The sequence below is a fragment of the Phyllobates terribilis genome, unplaced genomic scaffold, assembly GCF_046119375.1.
Source record: "Phyllobates terribilis strain yellow unplaced genomic scaffold, ASM4611937v1 Scaffold_5__5_contigs__length_657084704, whole genome shotgun sequence".
Lineage (NCBI taxonomy): Eukaryota > Metazoa > Chordata > Amphibia > Anura > Dendrobatidae > Phyllobates > Phyllobates terribilis.
Window position 1 is genome coordinate 40,197,421 of NW_027362765.1, and position 21,495 is coordinate 40,218,915.

Here is a 21,495-nt window from a genome sequence, read left to right on the forward strand (position 1 = left end):
GTTCAGGAGTTGGCTCAACGCCTGCAGGGACTGTCTTTGGAGGTGGCCGAGCTCCAGCAACACGTGAGTAGCTGTCCTGGAGCGCATTTTGTCGAACCGAAGGTAGGACTGGATTTTTTTTCCTTTAAAAACGCTTGTTTATTATATTTTCGTTTAAGACCCAGATCCTCGGGGAATGAATCACAGCGCATTGGGTTTATAATGTCACTTTTGCGCAAAGAACCACAGGGATGGGCCTTTTCTCTACAACCTAATGATCCGTGTTTTAGATCTGTGGAAGATTTTTTTCTGCTATGGGGTTGTTGTATGATGATCCTGATCTAGTCTCATCTGCTGAAACTGAATTAAGACATTTGAAGCAGGGACCAGGTGATGTGGAAAATTATTATACATACTTTAGAAGATGGTCGGCTGAAGTGGAATGGAATGACTCAGCATTAAAATGTTTGTTTCTTGATGGTCTAGATGAAAGGGTTAAGGATCTGCTGATTGCCTTCCCAAAACCTGGAACCTTGCAGGAGGCAATGCAATTAGCCATACGTGTGGACAGGAGACTGCGTGCTAGGAGTAATGAAGAGAAATCTACTGCTATGGCAGCTCCTAGTTTTCAGAGGGTCTGTTCGGAGGGTGGAGAACCGATGGAGATTGGGGCGATGTCACCCCACTCTCAGGAAAAAGACCGCAGGTTTGCTAAAGGATTGTGTTTTTATTGCGGTAAATCTGACCACTTTATTAAGAACTGTGTGCTTCGTTTGAACAAAGAAAAAAAAAAAAGAGGTCAGTTACGCCCGCATAGCTTGTTTAAACTCAAAAGGAGTATTTCTTTCTGGAAGCACCTCATTCCAGGAGGAGTTGATTGAATTTCGGGTATTTGTGGATTGTGGTTCTACACTCAATGTGATTGATGAGGGTTTTTTGGAAAAATTTAAATTAGAATCCAAACTTTTGTTATCTCCTATTTCTGTGGTTGCTGTTGATGGCTCTCCCTTGAAAGGTATTACTCACAAGGTTTTTGAATTTCCCCTCACCATTAATGGTATCCACCAAGAGAATTTGGATTTGGCGGTATTAAATAATTTGCCTGCTCCAGTGGTTTTGGGGTTACCTTAGTTAAAATTGCACAATCCTGTACTGGACTGGTCTACCAATGAAATTAAGTCTTGGAGTCCTAAGTGTTATGATAGATGTTGCAACGGTCGCATTGCTGCTGTGGAAAGAGGGGAATTACCTGTACCTATTCAGGATTTTTGGAAGTTTTTTTTCTGAGGAGGAGTCGCAAGCTTTACCTCCTCATAGTGTGAATTACCTCTATGACGGACTCCTTGCCAGAGACGGACTACACCTCAACAAACCCGGGAAACACACATTCGCCAGGAGATTCGCAACACTCATCAGGAGGGCGTTAAACTAGAAGAAGAGGGGATGGGAAGAAAAACGCCAGACACGAACATGCAACCAGAGAACATACTAATGAAAGATATGAAGTGCGACAAAGAAGGTCCAAGACAAGATACTTGGAAGGGAGGTAAGAAAATTTCTAATACAATCCACAGGGAGAAGATTGGAACAAAACAAAATCGTGTAAACTGCGTGCTAGCAAATGCCAGGAGCCTGACAAACAAGATGGATGAACTGGAAGCAGAAATATCTACAGGTAATTATGACATAGTGGGAATAACCGAGACATGGTTAGATGAAAGCTATGACTGGGCAGATAACTTACAGGGTTACAGTCTGTTTAGAAGGGATCGAAGAAGTCGGAAAGGGGGTGGAGTCTGTCTATATGTAAAGACGTGTCTAAAGCCTACAATACGGGAGGATGTATGGGAGGGAAATGAGGAGGTCGAGTCCTTATGGGTGGAGATACATGGGGCAAAAAACAATAATAAAATTATCATAGGAGTCTGTTATAAACCACCAAATATAGCAGAAGCCACGGAAAGTCTATTAATGAGACAAATAGACGAAGTAGCAAAAAATAACGAGGTGATTATTATGGAGGACTTCAACTACCCCGATATAGACTGGGAAACCGAAAGCTGTAGATCTCAGAAAGGAAACAGGTTTCTGTCAATTATCAAAGACAATTATTTGTCACAACTTGTGCAGGAACCAACTAGAGGGACGGCCCTTTTAGACTTAATATTAACTAACAGGCCAGACAGAATAACTGAGGTGCAGGTTGGGGGGCACCTGGGAAATAATGACCACAACATTATACAATTCCACATGTGCTTCAGTAGGGTGCCCAGCAAGGGAGTCACAAAAACACTGAACTTCAGGAGGGCAAAGTTTGATCAGCTAAGAGATGCCCTTCACCTTATAGACTGGGATAGTATCTTTAGTAATAGGAGCACGGATAGAAAATGGGAAATTTTCAAAACAGTCCTACATAGTCACTGTAGAAGGTACATACCTTATGGGAATAAAAGGGCTAGGAATAGGAGGAAGCCAATGTGGCTAAATAAGGAAGTCAAGAGGGCAATGAAAAACAAAAAAAGGGCTTTCGATAAACTTAAACAAGAAGGCAGCGAGGAAGCGCTAATAGCTTATAGGGAAAAAAACAAAATCTGTAAGAAACAAATAAGAATAGCAAAAGAGGAGACAGAGAGACTAATTGCCAAGGAAAGTAAAACGAATCCCAAACTGTTCTTTAACTATATAAACAGTAAAAGGATTAAAACTGATGGAGTTGGCCCATTGAAAAATAACCTGGGTAAAATCATAGAGGGCGATGAGGGTAAAGCAAACCTACTCAATAGCTTCTTCTCCACTGTTTTCACAAAAGAAAACAATTTATCGGAGGAAATGCAGAGTGATAAAGTAAACCCTCTGCTAAATATCACCCACCTAACCCAGGAGGAAGTTCAGAAACGCCTAAATAATATCAAAATAGACAAGTCACCAGGCCCAGATGGCATACACCCCCGGGTACTAAAAGAATTAAGTAATGTATCTTATATTCAAGCACTGTTTATGGACAGGGACTGTCCCACTAGACTGGCGCCAAGCAAATGTGGTACCAATATTCAAAAAGGGGTCTAAAAGTGACCCTGGGAACTATAGACCAGTCAGCTTAACGTCTGTTGTGGGTAAATTGTTTGAAGGATTTCTTAGAGATGCTATTGTAGAATATCTTAATGATAATAACTGTCTAACTCCATATCAACATGGATTCATGAGGGATCGCTCCTGCCAAACAAACCTGATCGCCTTCTACGAGGAGGTGAGCTCACAGCTGGACCGGGGAGAGTCAGTGGATGTTGTATACCTTGACTTCTCCAAAGCGTTTGATACTGTGCCACACAAAAGGTTGGTATATAAAATGAGAATGCTTGGTCTGGGGGATAATGTGTGCAAGTGGGTAAATAGCTGGCTGAGTGATAGAAAGCAGAGGGTGGTTATCAATGGAGTAAGCTCAGGGTGTGTCAGGGTTACTAGCGGAGTGCCTCAAGGGTCTGTCTTGGGCCCTATATTATTTAATATATTTATTAATGATCTAGTGGAAGGGTTGCATAGTAAAATAGCAATATTTGCAGATGATACTAAACTTTGTAAAGTAGTTAATACAGATGAGGATAGGGCACAGCTACAGGAGGATTTAGATAAATTGGGGAGTTGGGCCAAAAAATGGCAAATGGGGTTCAATGCCGATAAATGTAAGGTCATGCACATGGGAAAGAAAAACAGCTGTCACCCATACATATTAAATGGGAAACCGTTGGGGAAATCTGACATGGAGAAGGACCTGGGTGTCTTGGTTAATAGCAAATTAAATTGGAGTGCCCAGTGTCAGGCAGCAGCTGCAAAGGCAAATGGAGTCATGGCATGCATCAGAAGAGGAATAGGGGCATATGATGCGAACATTGTTCTTCGTCTGTATAAAGCGCTGGTAAGGCCGCACTTAGAATATTGTGCACAGTTCTGGGCTCCAGTGCTCAGGAAAGACATATTGGAGCTAGAGAGGGTACGAAGGAGGGCGACTAAGGTAATAAAGGGAATGGAGGGACTAGAATACCCAGAGAGGTTGTCAAAATTAGGCCTATTTACGTTGGAAAAGAGAAGGCTTAGGGGAGACCTCATAAACATGTATAAATACATCAGGGGGCAGTACAGAGATCTCTCCCATGACCTGTTTATACCAAGGATGGTGACAAAGACGAGGGGGCACACTATGCGTCTGGAGGAAAGGAGGTTCCTGCACCAGCATAGAAGGGGATTCTTTACGGTCAGAGCCGTGAGACTCTGGAACTCTCTGGGAGAGGAAGTGGTGATGTCCAACTCACTTAATGAGTTCAAGAGAGGCCTGGACGCCTTTCTTGAGAACAATAAAATTACATCTTATGCTTAGTTAATTAATCCAGGGATTTAATCTGACTGCCAGATTGGTGTCGGGAAGTGAATTTTTCCTCAATGATGTAAATTGGCCTATACCGCATGTTTTTGTTTTGCCTTCCCCTGGATCAACGTTGCGGAATAGCTGCAGTGCACAAGAAATAGGCTGAACTGGATGGACGCTTGTCTTTTTTCGGCCTTATAAACTATGTAACTATGTAACTATGATTGTACTATTGAGTTTGTCCCTGGAGCAACTCTTCCCAAGAGTCGCTTATTTAATCTTACTATCCCTGAGAGAAAGGCCTTGGAGGAATACATACAGACAAGCTTGGCCGCCGGTCACATTAGACCTTCTAAGTCACCTGTGGCTGTTGGATTCTTTTTTGTAAAAAAAAAAAGGACGGCGGTTTACGTCCATGTCTGGACTTTCGTGAAATTAATAAAATTACAGTACGCAATTCCTACCCACTGCCATTAATTCCTGACTTGTTTAACCAGTTAGTGGGGGCCAAGTGGTTCTCTAAGATTGATCTCCGGGGGGCATACAATTTGTTACGTATGAAGGAAGGTGATGAGTGGAAAACTGCTTTTAACACTCCAGTGGGTCATTTTGAGAATCTGGTTATGCCCTTTGGTCTTACCAACACGCCAGCGTTTTTTCAGAACCTTATTAATGACATCCTAAGACCGTTGATCGGTAAGAATGTGGTGGTGTATTTGGATGACATTTTGATTTTTGCGCCGGATCTGGAGTCTCATTGGCAGAGCGTACGTGAGGTATTGCAGTTGTTAAGCGACAATTCACTTTTTGCTAAGCTGGAGAAATGTGAGTTTGCTGTGCAGAGAATTAGTTTTTTGGGCTACATTATCTCCAGCGAGGGCTTTGAGATGGACCCGGTGAAGGTTCAGGCGGTTCAGTACATCCCTATGCTTTTTTTTCAAAAAAATTTTCTGAGACCGAACTTAATTACGATGTCGGTAATCGGGAATTGCTGGCGATTAAACTCGCATTTGAACATTGGCGTCATCTCTTGGAAGGTGCCAAATTTCCCATTCAGGTTTTTACTGATCATAAGAATCTGATCTATCTTGATGCTGCCAAGCGCTTGAATGCCCGTCAAGCTAGGTGGGCACTTTTTTTTTTGCAGTTTAATTTTTCTGTTACTTACATTCCGGGTACCAAGAATGTAAAAGCTGATGCTTTATCTCGCAGTTTTTCTCCCATGGTTGGTACCGAGGAGGAGGAGAGCATTTTACAGGAAGGTGTTGTGATAGCAGCATTGGATTCCGTTTTGGAAGATGGGATTCTGAAAGCCCAGGAGGATGCCCCATCTAACACTCCCCATAGGAGGTTGTTTGTGCCTAGCAACTTTAGGAGAGATTTGTTTGTGGAGTGTCATGAGTCTCGGTTGGCAGGTCATCCAGGAATTTCGGGGACTAAGAGACTTGTAGGTCGCAGTTTTTGGTGGCCTGGGTGGCAGAAGGAAGTCATTAAGTGGGTGCGTCAATGTACTGTGTGTGCTAGATCTAAGTCTTCACATGCTCCTGCTGCGGGGTTGCTTTGCCCTCTGGAGGTTCCTAGTGCTCCTTGGACGCATCTTGCTATGGATTTTATTACTGACCTTCCTGCCTCTGAGGGTTTCACTGTTATCTGGGTGGTCGTGGACCATTTTAGCAAGATGTGTCACTTGGTTCCCTTCATCAAACTGCCCTGCGCCAAGACACTCGCTAAGGCTTTTGTTAAAGAAATTGTCAGGCTCCATGGCGTTCCTACCGACACTGTTTCCGATAGGGGACCTCAGTTCGTGGCTCGTTTTTGGCATGCCTTTTGTGACAGGTTGGGAGTCCATTTGTCATTTTCATCTGGTTATCATCCTGAGTCTAATGGACAGACAGAAAGAAAGAACCAGGATGTTGAACAGTTTTTGCGTTGTTTTGTGGCTGACAATCAAGAGGGGTCGTCTGAGTTTCTGCCACTGGCTGAATTTGCTCTTAACAACCATACATCCTCTTCTGCTGGGTGTTCTCCTTTTTTTTGTAGTACTGGGAGACATCTGTCGTTTGGGTCATTCTCCAAATTGGTATCGGCTGTGCCGGAGGAGGAGAATTTTTCCGCTGATTTGGAGAGAGTTTGGACTGATGTACGTCGTCACCTTCAAGAGGCTAACAAAAAATCCAAGAGGTACTTTGACAGGAAACGTCAAGAGGTTTTGTTTACTGTTGGTGACATGGTTTGGTTGTCCTCTAGGAATCTGCGGTTGAGGATTCCTTCTAAGAAATTGGGCCCGAAGTTTGTGGGTCCGTTTAAGGAGCTTCAGGTAGTTAACCAATCTGCTGTTAGGTTGGAGGTTCCTACCTCCTGGAAGATTAATCCGGTGTGTCATGTTTCCTTATTGAAAAAAGCTGATGTTTCTGATAGGGACGCCACTGTCTCTGTTCCTCCGGTGGAGGAAGACGGTGAATATGAAATTTCTCGCATTCTTAATTCTAGATGGCATAGAGGGAGATTACAGTAACTCGTCGCTTGGAAAGGTTTCAGTCCCGAGGATAACTCCTGGGTAAGGGCGGATGATGTCTCTGCTCCTAGACTTGTCGGAGCGTTTCACAGGAGGTTTCCTGATAGACCTGGGCCTGGGGAATCCGGAGGATCCTCATAGAAGAGGGGGTACTGTTAGAACCCTCCTGTTAGTTTTTTCTATTTTGCTTGTCACATGACTTTTTGCCTATTTAATCCAGCTCCGCCCTCCTGGCCTTGCTGGACTTCAGTGTTACATTTACTCTTAAGCTAGCCAGGTGCCTTGTACCTTACTCTGTAGTTTGCTTGGTCTTTTGACCACTAGTACTTCTGTTTGTTTGTCTTTGCTCTGCTACAATTTCTGCTAGGAGGTGTCCAACTATATCCCAGTCCTTAGTTCTTGTAGGGACCCCTCCCTTATATCTATAGGTCTGCGTTCAGACTAGCCGAGGACTTAGGCGGGTCTGTTCACAAGGAACAGGTTCCCCGCTGCATTGTAGGGAATCAGCTTAGTCCTTTTGTAGGGACAGTTTTCCTATCTTTCCTTAGTGTTTGTAGCAGTTCATAACACAAGAAAACTCAGGAGAGGATATTGAGATTGTTTTATTGGCCATGGTGTTACCGAGAAATTCTAGACTATAGTAGGTCCCACTACCGGTGATAGAGCTTTCTTCCTTTGAGAGTATTGCTATGGACCTAGTAGGGCCCTTAGTCAAAATCAGCCCGAGGCCACCAGTATGTTCTGGTGATCATGGACTATGCGACCCGGTATACAGAAGCGGTACCGCTAAGGAACTCATCAAGCAAATGCATAGCCAGGGAGTATTTGCCAGGACCGGTCGGCCGAAGGACATCCTAATGGATCAAGGGACCCGGTTCATGAGCAAGGTAATGAAGCAGCTGTGCAAGGTCCTCCAGATTACCCAGCTGTGAACCTCCGTTTACCATCCACAGACAGACGGCCTAGCAGAGCGCTTTAATAAGACTCTGAAAGCGATGCTCAAAAAAGTTGTAGAGAAAGATGGACGGGACTGGGACTACCTGCTGCCATTCCTGCTCTTCTCGGTAAGGGCGGTTCCACAAGCCTCTACTTGCTTTTCTCCATTTGAGCTACTGTATGGATGACATCATCGAGGGCTCCTGGATATCGCTAAGGAAACCTGGGATGCCAAGGTTATGCCACACAGGAGCATCATTGAACATGTCGCCCAGATGCAGAAAAGAATAGCGAAAGTGATGCCGATTGTGAAGGCGCATCTCCTCCAGGCGCAGGAAGCCCAGGCAAGGGTCTATAACCGATCGACGAGACCGAGGCAGTTCCAGTCCGGGGACCGTGTGTTGGTGCTAATCCCCACAGTCAAGAGCAAGTTCCTGGCCAAATGGCAAGGTACGTACGAGGTGGTGGAAGTTAACTCAAGATGTGTGTCCTGTGTCTTCCTCTGGGAGAGCCGAGCAAGTCACTTTACAACAGTCTCCTTGGACAACATTTTCTGATCCAAAAAAGGTAGAGGAGGGAAATCTGACTTCAGAATGGACAAAAGATGCAGATCCACGGCGCTCCTTTGTTTGTGGTAGAATGGTCCTCTGATGGGTCCTGGGAGGTGTCCCAGCAGCTGAAACCATGTGTCCAAACTTTAGTAACTGGACACTTTTAAATGGAGATGGGGTCCCATTAAGAGAGATCCCCCTGTGGCGCGATCCTCCAGCGGAAGAATTCCCTCTGTCTGTGTCTGCTCCAGGACTGGAGCGCATCAAGGGGTGGGGTTGCCCCGGCTGACACGCAGGGAGCCGCGACCCTCCTCCGACGCTCCTGTACCGGCGGGACCCCGTTCTCCAGGTAAGACTTCTGGCAAGCCACCGCAACTCACCTCCAGCTCCCCGTGACCTGCACGGTAAGAGGAACCCAGCTTGGATGAAGCCGTCAGCAGTGGGGCCGCAGCGGCTCCAGCCGCAGCGCACGGCCGTCCGGACCCTCCGACATGGGTGAAGAAGCAGTCTTCATCAGGAGAGGTCCCCCGGCCGTGTGTCTCGCCGAAGCTGGTGTCCTCCAAGGCTGTCACTGCTTCTGCACACTTACCTTGTTTGACCTCATCCGGGCTGGGTCAGATTAAAGGGAAAGTTCCAGCCAATGCGTAGGAAGCCGCATCTCTCCTCTGATGTACTGGTAAATTTTTGGCGCCTGTCTTATTACAGGTCCTCAGGGTCTTCGGTGTTGTGGCAACTTCTTTCTCCGTATGCACTGTTTTCCGTGGCAGGGATTCTCCAGAGAGGTGGGAAGCAAGCTTGGCTGGAAAGGAAGGGGCTTCTGTCCTGGTTAAGCTGTCTGCACTGAGGCTGCAGGAGCCGCTGCACTCCTGACCGTGGTTTTAGGCCTCTTCAGAGTGCTCACCTCTGCAGCGTTAAGAATTCTGGAAGCATACAGTCTTCTCCTCTGGGCTTCTCCTGGCTTGGTCCTGGAGTGTTCCCACAGCATATAAATCCAAAAGGGGTCCTTTTCAAGTCTTCTGTAGTCGCTATATCCCAGGGAAAGAGGGAACTCAGCAAAAACACAGCCGCTTGCTTCCCTGGCAAACCACGCCCCCCCCTTTAATGGGTTATCCTTTGCCTCTCTTGCTTTTAAAATAATACTTCACTTCTGTCAGTATTAACCCTTTAATTTTCCCCTTCAGATATTTATTAATTTGTTCCCTTTTTATTTTAATTATTGCTATATTCTGCACCCCTTCAGGAGTCTGCTCAGGTTGTCTCCGTTACTGGGCATATCTGAGAGATTTGACTGGATTGATGGAGAGCAATTTGAGCGGGAAGATTTGGGTGCTTATAAAGGTCATCTCACGGTCCAGTCAGCTGTTCGTAGTGTGAAGAAGCAGCCGAAGCATCCCTCCCACCCTCCCAATATCTAAAAAAAACAAAGCCGTTTTTTATTTGGAAAACATATACCCTACACTTTTAGACCACAAGCAGAACAGATCTGATTTTTGCATGGACACTGTTTATATAGGGTTTTTTTTTGTTTTTTTTATAAGTATGATCCCATTGAGAGCCCAACTTTAATTTTGGTACAGATGTGGCTAGGAGCATAGGAGGCACATATGCATTTTTTGCAAATTTAATATCATTGATTTTTCTAAAATGCATTTTGAAATTTTGCATTTGATTACGCATGGGTATAATATTAACAAAGATACTCTTGTGACATATCTGTTGAAAGCCTGTACTTTTCTGAGTTTACTGGTGACTTTCCCATTTCTCTATCTTGTTTCTTGCCTGAGTTATGAGGAGAAAGTAAAGGCATGCAACACCGAAATTCACTTTTCACAACTTTGAAAATTAATTTAAAAAAACCCTAAAATTTATAGAATTTTTTTTCTGAACATTTTGCATCTTCTAACACAGTATTGCCAAAGAACAAATTCTGAAAAGAATTAAAAATATAGTGGTAATATTCATTGGTTCACGTGATATGGAATTGCGCAATACATTTTGGGATCCATTTTCTTCTACTAACCCTCGTGAAAATTAAAAATTTGCCGCTAAAGCAATATTTTGGTGGAAGAAATTAAATTTTTCATTGTTCCAATTTATTTTGCATTGATTCCTGTGTAGCACTTTTATGGTTAGAAAATTTCCTAACAGCTATTTAGAATAATTTGAGGGGTGCACTTTCTAAATTGGTATAACTTCTAAGGGTTTTCCGATATATAGGCCCCTAAAAGTCCCTTCAAAACTGAATAGGTATGTTAAAAATTTAACTTCCTTGAAAAAAAAGAAAAATTGCTAATAAATTTTAAACCTTCTAACATTGTAAGTTAAAGGAAAGGTGCCACATTTTTACATTATGTAAAATAAATTAAAATGTTAAATTCCTTAATGTTATAACATATTTTCAAGTGCCCAGTATTTATAGTTTATTTTTTATTAATTTGTTTTGCAGCTACTGGGGGCTGCCATCTTGCTTTTCAGGAGTGTAAGAGTTACTACACTACACTCACACTCCTTCAAATACCCCTGGACATAGGCTTCAGCAGTTGGATGCCCTGTAACATTGTAGCCACATTAGCTGTGAACTGGGCAAGCCTTTGTGGGCTGCTCAATTCACAGCTGTAGGTGTGTCTAGGTGCCATTTCATTGTGGCCCAGAGCTTCCACACTAAGGACATGTAATTGGAAGCTTTTTACACACACACACAAGCTCCCCCAGCTTTGCTCTCATATTCTCCCATCCTCCACTGCCTGTGCAGTAAGGGTATGTGCACACGATGCAGAAATGCTCAGGATTTTTTCCTGAGCGTTTCTGCATCTCTCTGGCAGGAAAAAACGCATGCGGATTTTACATGCGGTTTCCTGCCAGGGACATGCGGAAATGAAGCGGTCTTCACTTTCATTTCCGCATGCGGGTTGACAAGCGCTTCCCAAGCGATTTTAGCATCACTTGGAAAGTGCTTGTCAACTTCACACTATATAAATCCATGCAACCCAATTTTTTTTATTTTTAAATACATTGAAATGTAAGATTATTATACAGCGTATGCGTGACCAAGCATACATTGAAGTGGGTCTGTGTGTGTCTCCGGTATGTGTGGAAAAAGTCATCACCACTTGTACCGGAGATTCTGACATGTGAAAGAGCCTCAATTGGATATTGGGGGGAGGGGTTGGCCATGTGTGTATATGTAGCACCCTGAGGATTCGGCTGCTACAGGGGTATTACACCTCAAGCCAGAGGTGTGGTATTCCACTCCCGGGTAAGGATGGAGTGTGGAACTGAGCTCGGTAGGCTGCATGCACTACATACATCCCATTTCCGGGGGACAGAACGACGGTACTCCCACCAGTTTATGTGCAGGTACGACAGCGTCTGTCCCTGGCTGGAGTGGGAGGGGGGTGGAACATCCCAGTAGTGTAGGGGCAGATAGGGGGAGCAGTCTGGGTAAGGCTAGGAGCTCATTGGGTGCTGGTCACCTGAGCTCACACATAGAGGGAGTATATAAGGTGGGCACCATCTTAGGACAGGGTCTTTTGTAGAGTGAGTCAGTCTTTTGTAGAGTCAGAGGAGCAGAGCAGAGAAGCTCAGCCAGGACGGCTGACAGGGAGCTGTGGCTACGGCTGGGCCCAGCTCCAAGGCCAAGTCTGCAGAGAGAGAGAGGAGAAAGGAAGGCCCAGAGAGGAAAGAAGAAGGAACCCCAAGATCCCAGAATACAGACAAAAGGGTGAAGGGTTGGCGCACGAGGGTACCGGATCCCAAGCTGGCAGAGGCCAAAGCACACCTTAGCCAGGAACCGGAGGTCGTGGACAGGATCTGCCCCGACCTTCACCAAATCCACTAGAAAGGCACACCAAGCATAGGGTCAGGGAGCCCAGAAGAGGTGCAACCAACAAGAGACCCGAGGGAGCCGGACATAAGTGGATCCCTGGTGGGAACGGCCAGTAGAAAGGGAAGTCAGAAAGGAGCTCAGGACCACGCTCCAGAATTGCTTGGGGGTTGGCCGAGTCCAGGACCTGGTGGACGCAGCACGGCTCGGGTGGTCGCTCAAGGCCAGAGTGACCACAAGAACATCCGTAAGTAAAAACCCCTGAACTGCACAGCCCGACTCTGAGTCTTCTTGCTTAACTCTCCTGCACCTCCACAACCACCATCCTCTACATCTGACCCCCTGAGGCTATACCCCTCCCGTTGGGGGTTATACTACCACAGCTGCACACATACCACCAGCCTCAGCGGACCCTTCTGCAGCGGCGGCCTTTTGACCGCAAATCAACGGGTGGCGTAGTCGACACTAAGAACATCTAACAACATCTGCAAAGACTGCCACACACTGAGTTTGACACCCTGGGCACGGACCGGGTCGCCGCCACTCGGAGACTACAACCCCCATCCGATCCGGTTCCGGGTATCCCCAAACAGCACTGGCCCAGGGGGCGCGTCATATATACAGTACAGACCAAAGGTTTGGACACACCTTCTCATTTAAAGATTTTTCTGTATTTTCATGACTATGAAAATTGTACATTCACACTGAAGGCATCAAAACTATGAATTAACACATGTGGAATTATATACTTAACAAAAAAGTGTGAAACAACTGAAAATATGTCTTATATTCTAGGTTCTTTAAAGTAGCCACCTTTTGCGTTGATGACAGCTTTGGACACTCTTGGCATTCTCTTTGCAATCTATGCAAACACTGCATTACAAAGCTTAAATTAATATTTTAATGTTATTTTCACATAAAGAAAAAAAAAAATTGATGGCACCTTACCGATGCAGACATACCGTAATAAACAACATTTCCCTTATGTCTACTTTAACTATTTTGTGTGGTATGACTATTTTGTTTAAATATATAAGCATTGAAAGTTTGAAAATCACTAACTTTTAGAAATTTTCATCAAATTTCAGATATTTTCTCAAACAAAAAGAAAAGTCAACAACATAAATTTACTGCTAACATAAAGTACAATGTGTCACGAAAAAAAAATCTCAGAATCATTGAAATTCACAGTCATGGCTAAAAGTATTGGCACCACTGAAATTGTTCCAGAAAATTAAGTATTTCTCCCAGAAATTTATTGCACTTACACGTTTTGTTATACACGTTTATTTCCTTTTTGTGTATTGGAACAACACAAAAAAACAAGAGATACAAAGGCAAATTGGACATAATTTCATAAAAAAACACAAAGATGGGCAGGACAAAATTGTTGGCATCTTTCCAAAATTGTGGGCGAACAACTTTGTTTCACGCATGTGATGCTCGTTCAAACTCACATGTGGCAAGTAATAGGTAATCCAACACTTTCGGTCATGAATCTTCTTTTAACCCTTTCACCCCAATGCCTGTTTTTACCTTCGTGATCAGGCCAATGTTTTGAATTCTGACCAGTTTCACTATATGAGGTAATAACTCTGGAACACTTCAACGGATCCCAGTGATTCTGAGAGTGTTTTTTTTCGTGACATATTGTACTTCAGGATAGTGGTACAATTTATTTGTGAAAAAAATCGGAAATTTGGCAAAGATTATGAAAATGTTACAATTTTCACACTTTTAATCTTTATGCCCTTAAATCAGAGAGGTATGTCACAAAAAAATAGTTAATAAACAACATTTCCACATGTCTACTCTACATCAGCACAATTTTGGAAACTTTTTTTTGTTAGGAAGTTATAAGAGTTAAAAGTTGATCAGTGATTTCTCATTTTTACAACAAAATTTACAAAACCATTTTTCTAGGGACCACATCACATTTGAAGTGACTTTGAGGGGTCTATATATCAGAAAATACCCAAAAGTGACACCATTCTAAAAACTGCACCCTTCCCGATGCTAAAAACCAAATTGAGGAAGTTTATTAACCCTTCAGGTGCTTCACAGAAATTAATACAATGTGGAAGGAAAAAATAAACATTTAACATTTTACTTTAGACCCATATTTTTTTTTTTTTTTTTTTTACTTTCACAAGGGTAACAGGAGAAAATTGACCAGACAATGTGCTGTGCAATTTCTCCTGAGCACACCGATACACATTATGTGGGGGAAAACCACTGTTTGTGTGCACAGCAGGGCTCGGAAGGGAATGAGTACCATTTGACTTTTTGAATGTAAAATTTGCTGGCATAATTAGCGGACACCATGTTGCATTTGGAGAGCCCCTGATGTGCCTAAGCAGTGGAAACCCCCCACAAAATACACCATTGTGGAAACTAGACCCCTCACGGAACTTATCTAGATGTGTGGTGAGCACCTTGAATCCCCAGGTGCTTCACAGAAGTTTATAACGTTGAGCCATGAAAACCCACAAAAATGTTTTTTAGCCCCATATTTTGCATTTTCACAAGGGTAACAGGAGAAAATGGATCCCAAAATGTGTTGCGTAATTTCCTCTGAGTACGCAGATACCCCATGTGTGGTTGAAAACTACTTTTGAGGCATTGTGCAAAGCTCAGAAAAGAAGAAGCACCATGTTAGAGTTCAGATTTTGCTGGACTGGTTTGAGGGTGCCATGTCACATTGGTAGAGCCCCTGAGGTGCCAGATCAGCCGACCCCCCCCCCCCTCATAAGTGGCACCATTTAACAAACTAGACCTTTCAATGAATTCATCTAAGGGTACTGTGATCATATTGACACCACAGGTATGTCACAGCATTTTAGACCATTGGGCAGTGAAGAAAAAATAATGATATTTTTACCATAAAAATTTTGTTTTAGCCTGAGATTTTACATTTTAACACTGGGAAATGGGTAAAAATGGCACCAAAATTTGTCCTACAATTTCTGCTGAATGTAGAAATATCCCATATGTGGCTGTGCAGTACTGCTTAGCCATACTGCGAGACTCGGGAGGAGCTGAGCGCTTTTTCCCTCCTGGAGGGTAATTTTCCTGGAATAGCTTGCGGACTCCATATAAAAGAGACCCTACGTGCTAGAAGAGCAGAATCCACCTCAAGTGACCCCATTTTGGAAATTATACCCCTTTGTGAATTCATCTACTGGTGTAGTAATGATTTTGACCCCATGGGTGTTTTCCAGAAACAAGCAGGAGTGGATGTGGCTGAGTGAAAATTGAAGTTGTAGTGACCAGTACGTTGTAGTGACCAGTACGTTGAGCCCAGCTCCTGCTTCTGGAAACACGCACGCGGAAATTAGGCACCCTCTCATCGCTACAGAAATGCCAAACATGTGAATGCTAAATATGGTTCAGGCATATTGCGGCTCATAAGGGAGGGGGCACTTGGATTTGGGTGCGCAGAATTTGCTGGATTTCTTTTGGAGGGCGAGGAGCCATTTAGCTTTTCCAGAGCCCTTGTGCTACAGTAACGTGGAAGCCTCTATATTTCTGTTAACAGATGATGGACCTGAGTGGGGGGCTTTTTTGTGTGAATGGAGTTCAAGCTTTTATTGGGAACATTTTTAAATCACATTTATCCAGCGCTCACCTAATCACTTATACTGCAAGAGGTACAGCTCGATGTAAGCTGACCATTACATCCCGGTTTCCATCTAAATCTCAGAGTGACGTGATTCACATGAAACCACAAAGGGACACATTCATTATAACGAGGCAGCAGCGTTACTTTGGATTCCATCTATCCTCTGTTCAGTGCTGTCCTTCTTTACAGAAGCGCACATAACTGTGGCTGACGGCGCTTTAATGCATGCCTAAAAAGACGGAGACCGCCGGATCACAGATCCTACGGTGTCCACATTGCCTCCATCTGCCTCACTACAGGGAATCTACTGACGGGGAGGGGGGGGGGGTTCAGACTCAATCACATATTTCAGAGATTTACATGGAAACCCCGGTGTAAGCGCAGGATAAATGTGAGCCGAGTCTTACTGCGATCTTTGGGAGGCAGAATGAACTAATCAACAGCAGGGGAACAATTGGTTTATTTTTTACGCCTTCCTCATGCGGTATAAATGATTAGGTGACTTTATTCTTCGGGTCGGTGAAATGACAGCGATACCAGATTTAGATCGGCTTTTTATGACTGGCTGCTGTCACACACTAAAAGACGCTCTTTATTGTAAAAATTAGTTTTTGCATTGCCATATTTTGATAAGTATAATTTTTCCATATTTCTGCCGACAGTCATGGGAGGATTTTTTTTTTTTTTTGCGGGACAAGGTGATGTTTTTATTGGTACCATTTTGGGGCAAATTACATCTTTTGATCACTTTCTATTCCGATTTTTGGGAGGCAGAATGAACAAAAAACAGAAATTAAGGGATTGTTTTTTGGGAATTTTTCTTATGCCATTCAGTGTGTGGCAAAATTGATAAAGCAGCTTTATTCTTTGGGTCAGTAAGATTACAGCGATACCTCATTTATGTTGCTTTTTATGTTTTGGCGCTTTTACACAAAAACTTTTATAGAAAAAATTATTATTTTTGCATCCCTTTATTCTGTGAGCTGTAACTTTTTTATTTTTCCACTGACGGAGCTGTATGGTGGCTTTTTTTTTGCGGGACAAGATGACGTTTTCAGAGGTACCATTTTTATTTACATTTATCTTTTTATTCGTGTTTTATTCCACTGTTTGTTCAGCGGTACCATAGTTTTTTGCCTCGTTTTTCATTTATTTTTTTTTACGATGTTCACTGAAGGGGTTAACTAGTGTGACCGTTTTATAGGTCAGGCTGTTCCGGATGCGGTGATACCAAATGTGTACTTTTATTGTTTTGTTGTTTTTTTTTTACACAGATAAATGTATTTATTGGATTAATATTTTTTCTTTTTTTTTCTTTAATTATGTGATTTTTTTTTTATATTTGTATAATTTTTATTTATTTTTTTTCCCTGCCCTGATCACTGATCTGGTACTCTGTGTTACGCACACGCCCGGACTGACTGGCGTGAGCATGATTAGTGATCCCACTGGACCATGAACCGAGGAGTGCCTGGAGGGGCTTTACTAAGTATCAACTCGGTCCGACCAAGGTCACACGGCGGCTCAGTCGACTCCGTGAACCAGAGAGGAACCAAGCAGAGGGACCAGGTGCTACTCCAGGTCAGACCCCGGTCACGGCTGTTGACCCACACCGGGGAATGCAGGTACAGGCAGGTTAGGCTGGCATACAGACAGGTGGGTACTGGCAGGCACGGCTGGTATGCAGACAGGTGGGTATTGGCAGGCACGGCTGGCATGCAGACAGGTGGACACTGGCAGGCACGGCTGGCATGCAGACAGGCGGATACTGGCAGGTAGGAACACAGGCAGGATAGGGACCAGTACAGACTGGGACACAGGAACGGAGCCACAGGTGCGGTAGATAAACAGAGCAGAGCAAAACCCGCAGGTGCGGTAGATAAGCAGAGCAAAACCCGCAGGTGCGGTAGATAAGCAGAGCAGAGCAAAACCCGCAGATGCGGTAGACAAGCAGAGCAGAGCAAAACCCGCAGATGCGGTAGACAAGCAGAGCAGAGCAAAACCCGCAGATGCGGTAGACAAGCAGAGCAGAGCAAAACCCGCAGATGCGGTAGACAAGCAGAGCTGAGCAAAACCCGCAGATGCGGTAGACAAGCAGAGCAGAGCAAAACCCGCAGATGCGGTAGACAAGCAGAGCAGAGCAAAGCCCGCAGGTGCGGTAAACAAGCAGAGCAGAGCAAAACCCGCAAGTGCGGTGAACACAAGCTGAGCAGAGCGAAACCGCAGGTGCCGTAAATAAGCAGAGCAGAGCAAAACCGCCGGTGTGGTGAACTAGCAGAGCGAAACCGCTGGTGCAGTGGACAAGCAGAGCGGAGCGAAACCGCAGGTGCGGTGAACAAGCAGGGCAGAGCAAAACCGCAGGTGCGGTGAACAAGCAGAACCAGATACACACAAGGTACTTACAATGACGTAGCGAATGTACACAAAACTCACAAACAGAAGTTCAGAGACAACGAGTTGGAGTTAGGTGCAGGTTCAGACACTGCAGGAAAAGGGAAGGTTCGGCCATAGAAACAGGTAACAGGCTAGGACACAGTTCAGACAAGAACTGAACCAGGAATAAGATACAGAAACGAGCCTGGGAACTCAACCCCCAGGGAGGCAGAGACAGACTAGAAGTCACAGATACAGGTAACAGGCCTGGGTATACAGCCCCCAGGGGCAGAAACAGACAAGATACAGGACAGGTCCTGGCAACTCCGTTGCACAGAACAAACTGAATGAAAGTGTTGCTCAGGCACCCCCTACTGGATGGAGGGGGTTTAAGCATCCAGTGACACACAGCAATAGGCTGGGGAGGCATTAGGAGTGTGCACACAGTAACTATAAGAATCAGGCAGTAGCCGTGCCGCCGCCCTAAGCAATCAGACAAGAGACACAGCAGGTAATGGAGCAAAGTGTGCAGCCTGGATTGATAGGTAAGATGGCTGTCTTGCATGGTGGGAGGTGGTAAGCCATGCCAGCATGCCACCAGGGATGTTACAGTACCCCCCCCCCCTTACGCCCCCTCTTCTTCAAGCCTGCAAGGATTTTCTGCAGAGAATTTGGAGGCCGATCCTTCTCTTCAACAAAATTACCTCTCCTGTCCACTAGAGGGAACAAAACTGGTCTCACCATCTTGGTGACTAGGATGCTTTCTCCCATCGAGCCATCCTCAGCAACAGATGAAGTGAGTGAAGTACCAGGAACGAGACACTGGAAAGTCTCTCTCCATTTGTTAATATCGGGTAGCACCCCAAAGGATTCACAGGACAACTGGAGATCCTCCACCGGGTTGGAGGGGTGCAGAGACTCAGGGGTAACCACCGCCTTGATGTACACTTTGCCAAGCTTACTGGATGAAGTGGGCGAAGTACCAGGTTCAGGGTGCAGAAAAGTCTCTTTCCATTTGTTATCAGGTAGCACCCTGGATGATTCAGGAGGCAACTGGAGGTCCTCCGCCTGGTTGGAGGGGTGCAGAGACTTGGAGGTAGCCACCGCCTTGATGGACTTATTGCTAGATTTGTTAGAGATGGAGGATCCTTGCTTAGGGACCAACTTCAGTCTGGTTTCTGAGATAACACGTATGCGAGGCGGAGCGGTGCCTAAAGCCAGATCATTGGTACAATCATCGAGACTGTGTGGGGACAATGCCTCCGATTCCCTTCCTTCGGAGACTTCAGCGCACAGCGAATCAGCGACTAGCAGATCTGGTGAAGAAGAAGAAGACGACACTGCTGACTGTCCTGAAGATATGGGGACTGGACACCCTTTGTACCTCCGCAGTCCCCCAGGAAACACCATGCAGGATCTCCAGACCTGAGTGGGCACTAGATCTCTCGGCTCTGGACGACCTGTGGGTAAACCAGACATCACCTGGAATGTGAACTTCTTCATGTGTAATGCTCCAATCTGGAGCTTAATTTGTACAGACATATTTTGACTGTTTCTAAGTAGGGCTCGTCCTTCCGCTGACAATGCCCAAACCGGATTCTGGAGTTGTCGGACGGGAATCAGACACCGACTCTTCAAGGCTTTACGCCCGAAACTTCCGGTTAATCCGAGGCCTTCACTTGCCACGGAGACAGTCACGGTCATCTGTGGAGAGGAAACACTAATGCAAAGGGCAGCCTCTCCTACAGGCCTAATGTCTTGGGATTCTCCAACCTTTGCTGGATAGAGACCGTTAGGTTGTTCCAAACAACCGCAGCGGGACCGCAATCCGATTTTGTGACTGAGTTCCGGCCTCTGCTTTGCCTGACGAACATGGTCATCCTTCATGGATTCTGTGTGGGTAGCTGCCCAACAGGCTGGAGAACAGGAGGTCTTTGGGAGGACAGAACCTGGCGTGACGGTTTATCGCTACGCCTTGCACGTCTGGACTGCCTCTTGAGCTTGGGAAGAGAAGTATTCTGTGGAGCATTGTCATCCTGTGTGAATTCTGTGTGAGTAGCAGTCTCTTCAAGCTGGAGAGCTGGGGGGCTACCTACATGCATCACCCATCGGGACTGCTCCAGGATATTGGGAAGGGAAGCTTTAGCAGATGCCTCAGGGTTATGGTCATCAAAGACCATTAAAAAGGCCACCAGGAAGGCCTGCAGGTCAGATACGATAGGATCCCATGCTTCCCATAGGGGAGGGTGATCCAATTCAAGGCATCACCCGCTAAGTAGGACATCATGAATGCTACTTTAACCCGATCAGTGCGAAAATGGTCAGCATAGAATTTGAAATGCAGCATACATTGCTCCACAAACGCACGGCTTTGTTTTGGATCCCCATAGTACCGTGGTGGATCCGCACGAACGAGTGCTGATAGCTCCATTTGGGCTGGTGCGTAAATCGCCTGGACTTCAGCTTGAGAAAAATTTTTTCCTTGGTGCACGTATTCGACAGACAAGAATTCAAATGTCTCCGAGAGCGAAGGGCGGTGGGGCTCAACGGGGACCATGGCCTGAGCAAACTGTTACTCACACGCCCGGACTGACTGGCGTCAGCATGATTAGTGATCCCACTGGACCATGAACCGAGGAGTGCCTGGAGGGGTGTAACTAAGTATCAACTCGGTCCGACCAAGGTCACACGGTGGCTCAGTCGACTCCGTGAACCAGGGAGGAACCGAGCAGAGGGACCAGGTGCTACTCCAGGTCAGACCCCGGTTACAGCTGTTGACCCACACCAGGGAATGCAGGTACAGGCAGGTTAGGCTGGCATACAGACAGGCGGGTACTGGCAGGTAGGAACACAGGCAGGATAGGGACCAGTACAGACTGGGACACAGAAACGGAGCCGCAGGTGCAGTAGACAAGCAGAGCAGAGCAAAACCCGCAGATGCGGTAGACAAGCAGAGCAGAGCAAAACCCGCAGGTGCGGTAGACAAGTAGAGCAGAGCAAAATCTGCAGGTGTGGTAGAGAAGCAGAGCAGAGCAAAACCCGCAGATGCGGTAGACAAGCAGAGCAGAGCAAAACCCACAGATGCGGTAGACAAGCAGAGCAGAGCAAAACCCGCAGATGCGGTAGACAGGCAGAGCAGAGCAAAACCCGCAGACGCGGTAGACAAGCAGAGCAGAGCAAAACCTGCAGACGCGGTAGACAAGCAGAGCAGAGCAAAACCCGCAGACGCGGTAGACAAGCAGAGCAGAGCAAAACCCGCAGACGCGGTAGACAAGCAGAGCAAAACCCGCAGACGCGGTAGACAAGCAGAGCAGAGCAAAACCCGCAGATGCGGTA